The following is a 14,760-nucleotide window of genomic DNA, read 5'->3' on the forward strand; positions in this document are numbered from 1 at the left end:
AGCATTTGCACGTCACTCTGTTCCATTATACTGTTCTATTAGAGTTTGCAGGATAACAAACCATACCATACCTAGTCGCTTAAATCAACAAATATTTATTATTTTTTACCATTTTCTGGCTCGGCTGGGCAGTTCTGGCCTGGGCTGGCTATGCTGTAGCTGGATGGTCTAGGTGGCCCTATTCATGTGTGTGGGATCTTAGCTGTGACAGTTGAAATGAATGGCTGGGGGCGGGCAGAATTGTTCTCAGAAGCAAGAGAAAGCAGACAAATTTTCAGAAACAAGAGAAAGCTAGTCAATACACGAGCATTTTTTAAGCTCCTGTTTTTACCACATTTGTTACTTTCACATTGGATAAAACACATCATAGTTGAGCCAAAGTCACTGTGTGAGAGGAACACTCAAGGCTGTGGATACTGGTAGTTGTGATTGGTGACCATTCCTGCAATACTGGACCATAGATTCTTCATAACGCTTATCACTATGAGACATTATATTATGCATTTCTTATTAACTGTATCTTTCCATAACAATAAAGTCTTTATGAAGACAGAGGCTTTGATTTATTATTCACTGCTTATCTCTCCAGCACCCAAAAAAAGTGCTTGGTATATACTGTGCATTCAATACGTATTTCTTGAATAAATGAATTAATGAATAGGAAGATAGGAATCAGATGCCATAAAAAGGGGGCATAAGAGAGCAGGAAGGATGGTGACCTGAACTAAGACAATGGCAATGGAGACAGAGAAGTAGCTGAAGTGGCTGAATTAGAGAGATATTAAGAGGGAATGTAAATAAAACTTAGTGGTTATTTGTATGTGGGAAATACAAGAGAGAAGTCAAAGATATAACATGTTTCTGATTTGGCTAATGTATTTATCAATACTCTAATGCGAGCAACATAAATCCATCTCAAAAAGCCTAAGCAAAAGGGAAACTTATTGGAAAGATACTGGTATAGATCAGAAAATAGAAGAGGTGTGTAACCAAATGGCAAAAGGGAGGGAATGCAGTTCGATCTCAGGAAATTTGGATTCAGTCTCAAATATGACCATGACTCTAGAATTCTCTTCACTCTGTGTTCTTTTGAGTATTGGTTGTATTTGCTCTCACTGCTAATTTGTTTTCCTAGCTTTACTGCCACTGGCAGCTCCGGGGTTTCAAACTGCAGGGACCACTGTTTTTTCCCGCCCCAGTTATAAAAAGCAATCTGTGGTAGAACTCTTACTGACCCATTTCTCAACTTGTCAACTGTGGTTGGTGGGGTAGGGTACCATGATAGACCCAACTTAGACCAGGTGTTCACTCCAGTCTAATTGGCTAAGGACAAGGGGATTATGAGGAACTTGGTAGTATGGCTAGAACTAAGCAGTTGCTATAAGAGGGAGAGAAGTTCACCAAAGAAGGGGATGCCATTCACAGATACAGGGAACTCAGGAGAAGATTTTGGATGAATATGTGTGTACTTAAAAGAAAAAACTCTGTTATTGGGCTCTATTTAAGGCAGAATCTGTGTTCGATTTATCCTTCACAGACTTGTACACACACACACACACACACACACACACACACATTTTGCTAAAAAAGAAATCTTATTGTCTTAGTACTTGTTTCTTAACATATCATTTAAGTACTTTGTATAGGATTTTAATAACAATTATATTCTAAGATATAGATATACCAGAACTCATTAAATTAATTTTCTATTTATAGACATTTAGATGGCATCTAAGGGTTTTTTTTTTTTCATTTTTTTTTGCTATTATAATAGAAAATATTGCAAATTTGGGGACTTTCCAAGACTACCCTCACTTCTAATACCTACTGCAAGTTCAGGAGTCCCCAAGACAACTCTCAGTTTCAATAATTTGCTAGAGGGACTGACAGAACTCACTGAAGGCTATTGTGCTTATGGTTACAGTGGAAGGATACAGATTAAAATCAACCATGGGAAGAGCTACATGGAGCAGAGTCCAAGGGAGTTACAAGCAGGAAGCTTCTAGTTGTCCTCTCCCAGTGGAGTCAGCGGCAACCCTAACTCCTCTGAGAAACCATACACATGACAATATACATGGAGACTGACAACTAGGCAAGCTCACCTGAGTCTTGGTGTCCAGAATTTTTATTGGGCTTTGGTCACAGAGATATGGTTCACTGCCTGGGTAGCTGACTTTCTTCTCCAGTACCTTGATATTGTGTGGCTCAGGCCCCCATCATAAATTCACTGTTATACAGTTGGGTATGGCAAAAGTCCACAGGTAAACAAAGATATTTTTATTAGGAAGGACATTCCAAAGGCTTGGAGATTACCTTCTAGGAGTTGAGAGCAAAAGTCAGACCTCTCTTTGGGTAAAGTGAATTCTTTATTACACAATATGTAATATATAATACTATGGTGAACTTCCTAAGAGTTGTATCATTTTTTAAAAAAAAAATAGATTTATGTCATAAAAAAGAATGTATGTCCTTATAAAACAAAACAGTAACATAGTAAAGTAAAACAGTGAAAACAAATTCAGCCAAATTCAATCATTAGGTAATAATAATGATTAATACACTAGTGTGGGGGTCCCCAAACCCCGAGCTGCAGACTGGTACTGGTCTGTTGTCTGTTAGGAACTGGGCTGCACAGTAGGAGGTGAGCAACAAGCCAGAGATGCTTCATCTGCATCTGCAGCCGCTCCCCAATCCTAGCACCACCGCCTCAGCTCCACCTCAGATCATCAGGCATTAGATTCTCATAGGAGCACCTGTCCCTGGTGCCCAAAAGGTTGCGGGCCACTGCATTAGTGTATGTCCTCTCAGATACCTTTATATGCTGTTTATATATATAATAGAAATAGAGTTTTATATAAATGAAATCATTCTCTTCATATTGACTCATAACTGGCTCCTAGATATTTAAGTTCTTTAAATTGCTTTTATTAATCATTGACTAGATGCACAAAATATTTATGGAGTAAAAAAAACCCCACACATTTATTATTAAACGTCTTTAACTTACCACCAAGTTTAAGAGAAAAAAGTTCAATTTTTTTTTACCTTTAAAGTCCTTTCTGTGCCTCTGTCCAACCTCGTGCTCCTTCTCCCTCAGGGGTAACTACTACCCTTAATTTATGTCTATCATTACCTTGTTTTTAGTCTTACCACATATATTTGTTTGATACAAACTAGTTTTGTCTGTTTTTGAACTTTATCCAAGTGGAATCACACTGTACATATTACTCCGCAACCTGCTATTTCTCACAACACAATGTTCCTGAGATCATCCATGTCATTGCAAGTAGATGTAATTCATTCATTTTCACTGCTGTGTTTACCTATTGCATTGTTGACTGACAATCAGGGTTGTTTCCGTTTTCTTGGTCTTGCAAACAATGTGGATAGGAACACATATGCAAGAGTTTCTCTTGACTATATGCCCAGGGGTGGAACTACTGGGTCATAAGAAATACATATCTTCAGCCTTATCAGATAATGTCAAATTGTTTTCCAAAGTTGCCATGCCACCTACATTCGCACTAGCAGTTTAAAAATGTTCCAATGACTTTACACTCCCACTGACACTTGATGTTTTGTTTGCATCTTTGTATACTACTGTGCTATTCAAAGAAATATTTTAAACTTGATATTGTCAATTACGCCTCAAAAAGTTCTTACCAATTTATACTTCCATTGGCAGTAGGTGAAAATCTGATTTCACCTATAATTTTTAACATTTGCCAAATTTAATTTTTATATTTGCCGAATGGCTAGGTAAAAAAATTATTTGACTTTAATTTGCATTCTTTGTTTACTAGAGAAATTGTAACTGTAGAACTTGCTCAAAATGGTCCTATCCTGTTTAAGGAGATACTGAGTTGCTTTTCAGAGACAACAGGCCCAAGCTACAAGTCATATAGCTGACCTATGCACAGAGGAGAGAACTTTGACCTCCAACTGCACCTGGAATCAAAGTCTCATGCCTCCCCCACCCCCTGCCATTCCCGAGGAACCAAAGGACCAGGACACAAACAGAATTTGAACACTAGAACTTCTTCAGAAGCCAAGGGTCTATTTTCCAGGAAGTTGTGGTGTTGATGCCTCTTTACCATAAACGGTCAAATTCCAAGGTCCTCCAATTAAAACTTGCCCCACCAGCCCTTCTATATATCTGTCCCCTGGTTCCCTGCCCTCCCCACCCCCCACCCACGGACCTTAGAATTCCTTAACCTAGTACAGCAAGCAAGGCAAAGATTTGAGGCATCATTAGATCTCCCATCTTCTTGATTGGCACCTTCTTGATCAATAAATCTTTCCTTACTCCAAACTCTGACATTTTGAATCTTGGCCTTTTGAAGTGTATGGCACACGAACTTGGGTTTTGGTAACAAAATTATAGAGTTTTAATGTTTTTTGATGTCGGCATTTCTTCTGTTATAAAATTCCTGTTTATATAAAATTGCAGTGTTTGTAGATCTAAGGTCATGGGCATGAGACTGGAGGATCAAGCAATGAAAATTTTTCAGACAGAGTAAAGAGGTGTGGTTCTATACCACAGAAGAAAAGACAAAATTAACTCTGGAGATTTTGTTATTTCAATTTTTGCTTTTTCACCCTAATTGAAAGGAAACTGGTAATACTAGATTTTGACAAACTGGCAAATTAAATTTCTTTTTCACTCTATGAAAATTATAAATCATATAGAACAGAATTAGAAAGATATTTTAAAATAGGATTTGTTAACTGGATTTGATATGAGTACATCTACAAATGACAGAATTTGTCCATTTTCTCCAATGATCTCAAAATAATATTCCTATTATTTTTTATGTTTTATAATGAAAAAACTGAAACCACAAGAAGATAAATGATCTTTGTAGGTTCACAGCAAGTCAATATCAAGGTCAAGAGTAAAATTAATTTTCAACCTATCATTATGGATGAAACTCTTTAAACCTCCTGCAAGTTTTTTACTTATTAGGATTTTAAGTGTTTTGAAGATGAAAGACTTCAGCCAAAGAATTGTTAGTTAAAATAGAAAACAAAAACATTAGCATTGAGAGTTTCTAAAGTGTTGAAAGCTAAGTGTTTTAATGCTAAAATCCTTGACATTTAAAAGGCTCAGGAACCGAGCTTGCTGAAAGCCAACTAACATGCAAATTATAACAATTTATTTCTCTCAGGCCTTGGCATGCTTTTTTTTTGGTACCAGAAGTAGAGTGAGATATTTGAGATTCAAACTCTTTAGAAACTTGTCTAAATTAGAACATATTCTACATGGAAGAGCATCAATGCATCATCTTCCCTAGTCCTTCTTCCCTAGGAACTGGCCGGACTTTATACCAAATTTAGTGTCAGTATGGAGGGATGGGCTGTGAGAAATATTCATGATGGGGTTGAGAATATGGTGCCTTGGCTTATTAAATATTTTAAGCTGAAGGAATTTGAGAAACAGCCTGTACAGGAAGGATCTTTTGACCTTCGCCTTCCCTGCACTTGGAGGAAAGAGAATCCTTGTCTCAGAAGACAAAGGGACACAGAGAGGAACCTGAACGAACAGACCTTGCTAAGACTCCCTCAATTTACTGCACTTAGCTCATACCCTTTGCCCTGTCACATCTTTCCATGACTTCACTCTTTGTCAAACCTAGCATAAAAACACTCAAGTTCAATCCCTTTACTGGTTCTTCATTTTCTTATGTAGGCTCTTATGCCATGTAAAACTTTATATTAACTAAATTTATAAGCTTTTCTCTTGTTAATCTGTCTTTAATGAAGAGGGCTCCAGCTGAGAACCTAGAAGGTTAGAGGAAAAAATATTTTCCCTCCCCACATCCAATAAATCCCTCGGGCTGCCCATTAATGCTTCAGGTTTTGGTATCCTGGCTTTCTGTAAATCTTTCTCATGGGAATTAGAGAAATAGGCTGGTATGGCTGTCATTTCTATCTCCAAAGTTAACCTTTTTTTTTTTTTTTTAGGCAAGGCAACCCTTGGTTGACCTCACAGATTGCAAGGACCTTGTCAGCTTACAATCCCTTATTCTTTTACACCTACAGCATCTGGTCTTCCTAGATGGTCTCCCATCCAAGTACTAACCAGTTCCAAACCCTGCTTAGCTTCCAAGATTAGACAGGATCGGACTTGTTCAGCGTGGCATGGCTGTAGTTAGTTAACACTTTGGAATAACGTTCTTTGTTTGAAAACAACTACCTAAACTCCTTGGGAATTTGGTGAGGAAGGATGTGATGGGGAATGTCAAGTGACAAGCTAAAACAATTTAGCATGGAGTTTCATGTTCTTTATGGAAGGAGAAACAATCATTGGACTGGGGGAGTCCAGTACCTCATAAGCAGTGGAGTACAGAACCTGAGGGGTCTGGGGCGAGAGTGATAATAGGGTGTTAGAAGAAGCAATGTAGAAACAGGGCACGATGGGCTAGGAGGTCCTGTTTTTTAGGGGAAGGCGAGCTAGATGCAGAGCCGGAGGATCATTGCTGGGTTGAGTTTCTTAACAGGTGTTTCCCATAAAGCGCAGGTTGGCTCAGGTTTAGATTAGTGACGTGAGCTGGGCCAAGGGGTGGCTCCCTTTTGTGGGTCCTGACACAGGAATTAACTTGGAATATGTCTTCTTCTTTCAAGGAATTTAACCCTCATTTCAGAGAGAGTAAAAACTGTGTCGTAATGTTCTCTATCTTTGTCCTCCTTTCCCCAAAATCAAAAAAGTTTGCAAGAGGATACGGTAAGTTTGCAGTTGTTTAGGGACCCGACTGATGCCATTCTATCAGCCCCTCTTTCACCCTCGACTCCAACTCAGGGTCTTGGGGTATTCAGGAGTCAATCTAGAGTTAGAGAAAAATAACATAACTGGAAATCACCATGGAAAGCTAAAAGGAGAGAGGAAGTCAAAAGCAGTTTTGGGGGAAAATAATCCTGTGATGGGATCTTGGCACTGAGTTTTTCTTTCTTTTTTCTTCCTTGCTTCCCTCTGTCAATGACAATTGAACACCTCCCTTATGCCTCTAAGCTTTCAGAAGGTAGAAATAAAAAAGACAATTTGGGTCCCTGAACCTGTAGAGCTTACACTAGTGGGAACAGGGAAAATAGTAAACATTTCTAATATTGGTAAGTGCTGTTAAGAAAAATGATGTGATGGCTGAGAACTCCAGTTGGAGGCCACTTTAGAAAAGGCAGGTTCTAAGAAGATGGTGTTTGAGCTGAAACCCAAAGGATAAAAAGAGCCAGCTGGGAAGATGAGCTGAGGGAAGTTTGAGACAATTCATACTGTTTATGCTGCAACATCCCAGAGGGGATCGGGGAAAGCTTGATGTGTTTGAGGGAAGGAAAGGAGAGTATTGTGACTGAAGCAGAATGATGGAGGGGGACAATTGTAGAAGCCTGGAGCAGGAAGCAGGAGCATGGACATGCAGGGCTTTCTAGGCTATAGTCCAGAGTTCCAATCATATTCTAAGAGCAATGTGAAGGCTTTAAGATGGCATGATCTGATTCATGGTCTCCAAAGCTCATTTGGATTGTTCTTTGGAGAGTGAAAGTAGGGGCCTTGGTTAGAAAGCTATTGATTAAAAGGACAGGGAAAAGACAAAGGCCTTCATTAAAGTGGCAGCAATGAAGATGAAAAGATTTTAGATAGGTTTTGGGTAAATATCTGACATAACTTGTTTATACATTAGCAGCGAGGGGGTAAAAAAAAGGGGGAGAAATAAAGGATGACTCAGGAATTTTGTTTTGAGCATCTGGGTTAGAGAATGCTGTCATTTACAGAGACAGAGAAGACTGAAGGACAGGAGCTGCTTAAGATTTATTACTTTTGAAATACCTACGAGATATCTAAGTATCCAAAAAAAAAAAAAAAAAAAAACCCCAAAACACAGTTGTATACATGAGTCTGAAATGATGCATGTGAGCTATCTGGAGTGGAAGATATACATTTGGGAATTATCAATCCATAGAAGGCATTTAAAATCACAGGACTGAAAGAGATCATCTGGATAGAAAAGAGTGCTCAGTCTGAGTCCTGGACATGCCAACATTTACAGATCAAACAGAAACGAAGGAGGCAGCCAAGTGTTTAGTCAGTAAAGCAAGAGGAAAGCCAGAAAGCCAGAGAAAGTTTTAAGAAATGGTTAACTGTTAAAGGCTAAAAGGTTGAGCACTTATTGTGCGGCTTCAGGTAAATTGCTTCATCTGTCTGTCTAAACTCGATTTCCTCATAAGTAAAATATAGACAAAAATGGTACCACACTTATAGTGTTGTTGGAAGTATTAAAAAAATATATGTAATGCTTTATGTGCCTGGCATGTAATAAATAATAAATAGCTATTACTAGTCTATTGCTGTTGACTTCAGAACTCTATAAGGCGAAATACATGTCAGGGGGAAAAGTTCTAAATAACAAATACCCAGTTTCATCATATCTTGCAAATCATTTTTTAATGTTCCTTTGAGTCTTTGTGCCTTTTTAGCTCTTCTGGAGTAGGGGTTTAAGATCTGAGAATTCCTTCTCTGGAGAGTCAAAAGTTGCTATGACAACTGCCTGGAAATGAAAGTCCTGTGCTTTATTTATTTATTTATCTGAGGGTGATGTGCTGCAGAAAGAGGGAAATGTAATTGCCAGAAATGTTGCCTCACAACCTTTGGAAAGGGGACATGGAAAACTGTGTTCTCTCTCATATTGTCAGTATCATTATTATTTACATAAAATTTACTTTCTTCCTCTTTTTCCACAAAATATTTGAGGTCATTGACAATATTAAGACACATGAGTTGAGGCAGTTTAAAAAGACAAATCAAGATGAAAAAATAGTTGGAGAAGTAACCTGCAACGATCCTACAATCGAGTTATTAATAGTGTGAGACAAATTTAACCCCAAGTACTTTGGAAGTCAAATAAAAATGGAAAACATAATGGTTTAAGGAATTCTCAAATGTCTGTTTAAAGATTACAACAGACAGGTTGATTAGGAGAGAGACACTTTTAAATTGATGTGCTATTCTGCAATAGTGATAGTGGCTAACAGATGCATACAACTTTACAGTTTATGAAGCATGTTTACAGAAAGTAAAATTACAGCTATTCTATATTTTTGGTCCTCAAATCATACAACAGGTTAACATAGATAGAATCACGAACCTTTTAGTTTTCAAAACCCTGCTTTTTCTACTACACCAAGAGGCAACTTAATTATAATTTTTAAAAATTCACGAAATATAACATTCACAAAAGTACACAAATCTATATACATATCTTAAGAAATAACTGTAAAACATCCATGTAGCCACCATCAAGTTAAGAAATAGAATACTCTTGGAATTCTAGAACAGCTATCCTCAATATTTTTGTTTTCATGACTCTTAATGCTTTCAAAATTATTGAGGACCTCAATGAATTTATATGGCCTATTTCTAGTAATACTTACATTATTAGAAATCAAAGTTGAAATTTACAAAAACATTTATTCATTTTAAAATAACAAGAAAAAAATTACTGCATGTGAACCTAAATAAAACTTCATGAAAATTAAATATTCATCAAAACAAAAAATATTAGGGAGAAGTGACATTATTTCACATTTTCCTCCAAATCTCTTTAACATCCAGTTTAATAGAAGACAACTGGATTCTCATATCTGATTCTGAATTCAGTAGGTTGTGGCAGATTGCTTTGGTTAAAGAAAATCTGGCCCCACACAGATATGTAGTTGAAAGGGAGCAGGGGTATTTTAGTGGCCTTTTGAGATAACTGGATATTCTTCTTTGTACTACACCAGAGCTCCACAGGTAGTGGTTTTTAAAGGTTAGTTGCAATGTGAAATCTGAAACCATATCATATTTGGTTACATTAAAATCAGTTGATCTAACATGTTTGAATGGCTCTGTCACATATGCATGCTTTTGTAACATTATGCACTTATGTACTGTTCATTTGGAAAATATTGGTTCACCGATTTATGCAGATTCTCCATATGTTAACACATCTCATTATACAAGATCCAAAAAGTCACAGTCATTAATAACATTACCAATATTACCACTGGAATCTTATGTAGTATATAGTAAAGCTCATAATGGTAGACAAGTTTTCCAAATTTCCAGTTTTCACTTGAAAGCTCAGATTTTGACATTGATATTGGCAATGAATATTTTCAATTGTTTTCCTTAAAATGACCATTTCTCTTTATTTTTGAGAAAATGCCTCCTAAATACCCAAGTCTGAATGACTACTGTGTCAGCACTCTTTCCAATAAAGATGGTGTTCTCTAAAAGAAGGACAAGTTCAGCAATTTAATTGCACAAGTGCTTTTCCCTGAGACCAGCACTGTGCCTAGCACGTGCAGCAGAGTGCTTTATGTTCTCTAAGTGTGGTCTCTGGACCAGCAGCATCAGCATCACCTGGGAACTTTTTCAAAATACAAATTATTGGGCCCCACTCCAGACATAATGGAATCAGAAACTCTGAGGGTGAGAGCCAGTGGTCTGTGTTTTACAACCCTCCCGGTGATTCCTAAAGTTTGGGAACCACTGCTTCAGTCTGAGGGGAATGGTTCCCAGTTTTGGTTGCACATTACTATCGCCTGGATAGCTTAAAATCTCCAATGCTGAGTTACTCTTGATCGATTAAGTCAGAATCTCTGATGGTGAGACCCAGACATCAGCATTTTTATTTTTTTTATTTTTTTATTTTTTTAGTTTCCTTCATGATTCCAAAGTGCAGCCACTGCCTTTGGTTCTTTTTCAAACAGTTCTCAGCTGTGTTCTTATCTAATGGTGGACAGCCCATCTATTGAAAATGGAGTTCTCTGACAAGTTCCTGGGATGTTAATAACTAGCCTGCTACTGGTTGCAGAAAAATCAATATGTTTTCAGAATCATTTCCCCATCCATTTGGCAGGAAATCCCAAATGGTGAACAAGAAAATGTCTAGGAGGACTCAAGAATACTTTGGATTAGTAGTGGAAACCATGGCCAATCTGGCGAGGTCTCTGCTTCGGTTACATCTGAAACCCCCTCTTCAGCTGCCAGGGCTTGCATTGCCCCTGTAACTTCCATTTCTCCACAGACTGCCCTCACCCTTATAATGACAATATTTATTATCATTTTCATGGTATAATATTATTTTACCATCCTCAAATGAAACATATATATAATGCAACCTACCTACATATGTCATTTTAAAAAATCAATATAATAATGTAACTTTATTATAAAAGATAAACAAAATGAGGTTAATTCATAATAAAAATACATATTGCAATGTATAAATACTTGGGAAAAATTGGCAGACATAAGTTATCAGGTATTGGCATAAGAATTTTTTAAATTGAGGTATAGTTGACACAAAACATTATTTTCGCATGTACAACATAATGATTTGATATTTGTATATTTTTTGAAATGATAATCACAATAAGTCTAGTTAACATTTGTCACCATACAAAATTTTTTTCTTGTGATTAACTCTCAGCAACATTTAAACACACAGTAAAGTATTATTAATTATAGTTGCCATGTTATACATTACATCTCCATGTCTTATTTATAACTGGAAGTTCGTACCTTTTGACTTCCTTCCCCATTGGCCCATCTCCCCAGGCCCCACCAGTTTATTCTCTGTATTTATGAGCTTGTTTTTTTCTTTATCTTTTTTTTAAAAGAGTACATAAAGTGGAAGATGACATAGATATGAATAAGATCATGTAGTATTTGTTTTTAACTTATTTCACTTAGCATAATGCCATCAATGCTGTTGCAAATGGCAAGATTTCATTATTTTCTTTGGCTGAATAATATTCTATTGTATATATTTATAATATTTTCTTTATCCTTTCAGGCAGATAAACTAAGTATACAATTAGAGGGTTGGAACTTTTAGTTCTTCCACCCCACCGAGCCTCTCGTCACCAATGGCTAATAATTTAATTAATTATGCCCATGTAATTAAGCCTCCATAAATACCCGAAAGGATGGGGTTTGGAGAACTTCCAGGTTTGTGAATATGTGGAGATTTGGGGAAAGTGACATACTCTGAGAGAGCATGGAAGCTCCACGCCCTTTTCTTACACCTTGCTCTATGTACCTCTTCCAACTGGTTGTTCCTGTATTATAGCCTTTAACAATAAATTGGTCATCTAGTAAGTAAAATGTTTCTGAGTTCTGTGAGCTGCTCTAGCAAATTAATCGAACTTTAGGAGGGTCTAATCCATAGCCTGTCAGCCATTAGCACAGGTGATATCATGGGCTTAGAATTGGTGGCTAAAGGAGGAAAGTGGGGCATAGCCTTGTGGGAATGAGCCCTTAACCTGTGGAATCAACTATTTCTCAAAGGAGCATTGGTTCCAGATCGGAAAGTTTTCCTCTACTCATCTTAGGTGTATTGACTGGGATCCTTAAAATTTAGACTGACAGATTAACAAGAGAAAGACGAATATGTTTATCAACATATGCATTCCACATCCACATGGGAGTACTCAGCAAGAGAGGGTGGTTGAAATTTGAGCTTATATAGCATCTTATCAAAGAACAATAATTTTGTAGAGAAGTGACAAGACAACGTGACAAGAGCTTCTAGGGCTGGCACATTGTGGGGAGGCAAATAGATGGGGAAACTAATGGTAGATAAGTTAGTTTTAGCAAAGACTGTTTTATCGATTCCTCTGGTGCCTTCTCTTGGCTAATAAAGGTCTGGAGTTGTCTCCAATGCCTAACTTATATGCTTCCTGGTAGAGAGGGGAGGGAGGACACCTCTCCAAGTTTACGTTCTGCTTTTAGGCAAGTAGGGGAGAGCAGAGAGCTTTTCTTATATCTACTTATCTTCAGCGACAAATAATCCTTATGCTAAAGTGGCATAATTTGGGGTGACACATTTTGCTACTTCTCAGTTCCTTTTATTGGGAAATAGCTTTTAGACCATAATCTACATGATAAATTATATCTTAAGAACATACTAATGTTCCTAATTTAAATGTAAAGTTATAGGAATTTTACTTCAATTTTATACTTGTATATTTTTCACCTAACATGCATAAAAGTATTTTTCCAAATAACGATATCAGTATTAAGAAAACTATCATAACTGAATAAAATTTAACATTTCCCTTCAGTTCTTTTTTGTCCTTCCTTACTTAAAAGGAACATACTACACACCACCCTATGCGTCACCGTTCTGTACCTTTCTTTTAAATTTAACTTAATATGTCCTAGGATCATTTCATAACAGTTATTACTTCTTATAGCTAGCTGTAAAGTATTCCAATGTATTCCCCCACTGATGGACATTTGGATTAAAGAAGTTTTATTGTATTACAAATATTGCCATAATGAATATTCTTACACATTCACAATTTGATATTTTGTCATATTTTCTTTGGGACAGATTCCTAGAAGTAGGATTCAGGGTCAAAGGCAAATGAACTTCTAATTTTGCTAAATATTGCCACATTGTATAGAAGTCATACCATTTGTATTTCCACAAACAATGTGTGAGAATTACACAGGCTTAAAATTGGGCTTCTAGAGAAAACAATGTTTAAAAATATTTTTGGCAATTTTGTTTATATTTACATTTTCAAATAAGTGTTAAAGAGGTACATATGTATATGTGTATATGTATATATTTGTGTGTATGTGTATATATATACATATACATACACGTGTGTGTGTATGTGTGTGTGTGTGTACACACACATTAGGCACAAATTCAGATACAAGCATATTGCATTGGTGACTCAAATATCAGGTCGGTGTTGCTGCCAGTGATGCACTTTTTCAAAATGGTAAAAAGAACTGGTAAAGTTCAAATAAAACTACATTTTCTCCCAGTGTGAGGAACATCCTTCCCTAAATAATAATTTATATATTTTGAAAGACATAGGGAGAAGAATGCTTAAAAGGACAGTGAAGGTGGCTGGTTATTACTAAGTTGTATTGATGCTCTGCATAGAGAATGAGAAAATGAGGGCTATTTACAAACAATGTGAGAGCAAGAAGACCTCTCTTGAAACTTAGAAAAAAACTAGGAAAAGTTGGTCACCTTACCTTAGGGGTAAAATAGGCAGCTTAAAAAGGTGATATTTAATATCTACAATCAGAAGAAAGCAAGAATGGAGGGGAAGGAGGCTAAAAAATCACAGTAGGTTGCTCGGTTCCTGAGTTTGAGCCTATTTTCAGACCTGAAGTCCACTGACTAAAGAAGTGGCTGAGTCCCCTCTTTTGCAGGGGAGAAGGCTCTGAAACCTTGTGAAAAGTATATATTGCAATGATTCCTTGAGTAATTCTCCAGAGAGACCCAGGATATTTACTTGTGCAGGACATTCACAATGGCAAAAAGGGAAAGCCCATTCATTTCAAGCCATTTTGGACCTAGGTTCTAAGTAGACTTTGGTAACTGGAGATCCCAAGTGTCAACATGCCCCTGTTAGATCAAGGGCTAACAGAAGCAGCTAAGAATCCAGCTAAAGTCTGGTTTATAGAGAACTCACTGGATCTGCAGACCTACCTGCTGGTTGTTTCCCTGGTCCCTGAGTATAAAATTGCAATATACACACTTGGCAGTTGAAGTACTGGGTCCTCAGGCCATTAGGTAAGAGATATCATAAACCTTTGAAATTTTTCCCCACCTGGCTAATAAAAAATGATATTGTGTCACAGGAAAGATGGTGATTTAGTGACACTCTGGATCCTGCAGAGTAAATGTAGACTACCACAGCAAGCCTAACCAAGTAGTCCCAATTCAAGCTGCATTGGACATAGCATCAGTGCTA

Source organism: Rousettus aegyptiacus, unplaced genomic scaffold (assembly GCF_014176215.1).
Source record: "Rousettus aegyptiacus isolate mRouAeg1 unplaced genomic scaffold, mRouAeg1.p scaffold_m13_p_2, whole genome shotgun sequence".
Classification (NCBI taxonomy): Eukaryota; Metazoa; Chordata; class Mammalia; order Chiroptera; family Pteropodidae; genus Rousettus; species Rousettus aegyptiacus.